Source organism: Solanum stenotomum, chromosome 12 (assembly GCF_019186545.1).
Source record: "Solanum stenotomum isolate F172 chromosome 12, ASM1918654v1, whole genome shotgun sequence".
In the NCBI taxonomy this organism is placed as follows: domain Eukaryota; kingdom Viridiplantae; phylum Streptophyta; class Magnoliopsida; order Solanales; family Solanaceae; genus Solanum; species Solanum stenotomum.
In genome coordinates this window covers 22757612-22761340 of record NC_064293.1, presented here as the reverse complement: position 1 = coordinate 22761340, position 3729 = coordinate 22757612, and positions in this window count along the sequence as shown.

Here is a 3729-nt window from a genome sequence, read left to right as displayed (position 1 = left end):
TCCTCCTCCTCCTCCTCCTCCTCCTTCTTATTTCTTCTTCTTCTTCTTCCTTCTTCTTCATTCTTCCTCCCTCTTCCTACTTCTTCCTTCCTCTTCATCTTCTTCTTCTTCCCTCTTCCTACTTCTTCCTTCCTCTTCATCTTCTTCTTCCTCCCTCTTCCTTCATCTTACTCTTCCTCTTCCTCCTTCTTCATTCCTCTTCTTCCTCTTCCTCTTCCTCTTCCTCCCTCTTCCTCCTTCTTCTTCCTTCTTCTTCCTTCTTCCTCTTCCTCTTCCTCCTCTTCTTCTTCTTCCTCTTTTTTTTCTTCCTTCTTCCTTCCTCTTCCTCCTTCTTCCTTCCTCTTTCTCTTCCTCTTCCTCTTTTTTCCTTCTTCTTCTTCTTCTTCTTCCTCCTCCTTCTTCTTATTTCTTCTTCTTCTTCTTCCTCTTATTCTTCCTTCTTCCTCTTCTTCCTCCTTCTTCTTCCTCCTCTTCTTCTTCTTCCTCCTTTTTTTCTTCCTTCTTCTCCCTTCTTCCTTCCTCTTCCTCCTTCTTCCTTCCTCTTTCTCTTCCTCTTCCTCCTTTTTCCTTCATCTTCTTCTTCTTCTCTTTCTTCCTTCTTCTTCCTCCTCCTCCTTCTTCCTCCTCCTTCTTCTTCTTCTTCCTCTTATTCTTCCTTCTTCTTCTTCTTCCTCTTATTCTTCCTTCTTCTTCCTTCTTCCTCCTTCTTCCTTCCTCTTCATCTTCTTCTTCCTTCTTCCTCTTCCTCTTCCTCCTTCTTCCTTCCTCTTCCTCTTCCTCTTCTTCTTCTTCCGCTTCTTCTTCTTCCTCTTCCTCTTCCTTCCTCTTCTTCTTCTCATTCTCCTTCTCCTTTCTCTCCTTCTCCTTCTCCTTCTCCTTCTTCTTCTTCTTCTTCTTCTTCTCCTCCTTCTACTTCTCCTTCTCCTTCTCCTTCTCCTTCTTCTTTCTAAAGTTGGGGTATTTGGGAGAGAATTAGGTTCTTTTGGTGAGTTCAAATAATGACTAAGATCAATGAATTTAGGGGTGTAAAGTCTATATATATGTGGTCTAGATTAGGGTAAAACGACACCACTTAAGCCCAATTAAAATCGGAAAGTTCCATTAAGCCCCCACTAAACCGACCTCACTGTCCACTTTTGACCCAACCACCAGAACACGCCCATGGATCGTCAGTGGACCCACATGAGGTGTTGGTTAATCGTGGGTTGGGGTCTGGGAGTCTTCATTTGGGGCTTGGGACCTACGGCCCCATCCACGATGTGTGGACACTGCCTTAAGCATATTTGGGAAGGAGTTCACCCACGCTGCCTACCTACGGGGCGTGGGTCTAACCACGTGGCGTTGGAGGCCTCGTGCGTGAACCTTGGAACTCAAAATGTGCTAAACCTCCGACTCAAGTCTATGGGTTGTTACAGTAATCCAAGTGTTTAAAATGATCCAAAGTGCTAAAAATCAAAGACCCACTTCGAATCTACTTGAGAAACCCTTCCAAGTTGTTCCTCAATGGAGAAAATACTCAAAAAATGCAAGAAAACTAAAATTGGACTTCAATAATAAAAACCAAGTCAATATTGAACTCTTTTAAAATTCAATTTATAGTTTCCCAACTTTCAACTGCAAGGACCATTGGGCAAGGTAAGTCGAGCGTTGCTGACCAGTCAGTGACGCACCAATTGCTTAATCTCATCGCCGGTCTTCCTTGGCTTTTAATCCTCAAAGTTTTGTGACTTTAGGTGATTCAGCATGTGTCACCGATCCAGTCGTCGGTCCGCTGAGTATCCAAATCCAACGCCAAGTTGGATTCTCCCAGGGTTGGTAGTCTGGAACTGTATGTGAGCTGAAGTGCCACTGGGCTAGTCACTGAGTGGCTTTGGCGATTCTCAACTTTTGTTATCTTTAGCCTTTTTTCATCTTTTTAGCTCTTTTTCGCCCGTTAGTACAAACCCTTATTGGTCAGATTGACTGGTTGTCCATATTATTTGTTGGTACACCCGAATCTTCTGACCATGTCCTCACTGTGTGTCATGACCCAAAGGTACACCCTATAAGTAACACGACGTACTTGACCCCGATGGGGTCTCATAAAGCCCTTAGCATATCATGAAATAAGATAATAGAAAAGTATGGAAAGTTTTTTTAAAAAAACTTTATCCATACAATCGAAATCTTTTATAAAAGAAAGCATAAGTCTTTCTACACTTTTGTCTCAAACCATCTAAACTCAACTTGAATTAAAAACCTTTGGGATACATCCCATACAATAGTCTAATGACATGAAATAAAAGACATAAAGGAAATAGTGGGTTCTTCCTCGAAGCTATGAGGACTCACCAAATCTTCAACTCCTTTGCTCCTTAGAAACCCATCCTCAAGATTGGAACTCCAAGCTACGAACCCTACATTTGATTAGAATGTAGGCAAAGTATGCGTTAGTACAAAATGTACTAAATATGTTACCTAGCATAACATCATAAGATCGAAAGACAAGGGTTAGTAGACAAGAGACATAAGCCATAAGCATAATCAAATACTTCATGAAACATAAACTAGGAGCATAAGAGGCAATATCATAATCATAAGTAAAGTCTCCAATTGTAAGCATCATATAAGCATTATTAACTCTTAGTCATTCATACCATAATAGAACTACTCTCAACTAACTTCAAAGCATACTTGTGCAATGCATGAATAGTAATTCACACTAATCATAACCTTGAAGTCACCATATGCATACTTACCATTCATTTAGTCTCATTCTTAGCTTACTTTATATAGACAAGGGAAATATCACCTTTAGTCAATCATATCATGGAAGGCACTATAGCAACAACCCAGGCTAAACATATATCATATAGGCAAATCTCATATTAGGACATGCGTACATACTTCCTTGAAGTAATCTAGTTCCATCATATACATGCTACTTGGGTTACGAACTTGTCCCTCATATTCATAATAGTGATGAAAGAGTACCTATTTACTATTCCAAGACAAGTCATTACTCTTGAATGGTCATAATTCACTTATTCAAGGCTACCAAGGAAAGGTACTATTACTCAACCCAAGCTAAGCATGCAACACACATAAGAGGCATACTTCATAAGTAACTTCAAGTTATACTTGTGCAATGCATGATTAGCATTCCATAATACCATCCATGTTAAGTACTACTTTAGGCTATCATACTTCATTGATTACTATTTTTATCATTCAAGACTACCAAGGAATAACACCCTATTAGGCTAGACCAAGATGCCAAGGAAAAGTCACCATAAAAGACTAGACCAAGCTACCATGGAAAGACATACTATCATGCAAATCTAAGCTATTCTAGGAAGGGTACAAGTTTTCCACCCTAGCTACCATGCAAAACATCCTATGATGCTAATGCAAGCTACTCATAGGAGAGTATGATTTCTTAATCCTACACTACCATGAAATGGTCTTGGCCTAACCAAGTTATTCTATCATGAAGGCATTCTACAATGCTAGTTCAAGCTACCCTTAGGAGAGTATATGTCCTCAATCCTAGGCTACCATGACTACAACTAACTCAAGCTACCATGAAATTATCTTACAATTCTAATTCAAGCTACTCTTTGGAGAGTATGGTTCCTCCATCCTAAGCTACCATGAGAACTCCTAACTCAAGCTACAAATCTTGGTCTTGTCTTACCAAGCCAAGCTAAACATAAAGGGATCATATATCACAACTTCAAGCTATTCTAG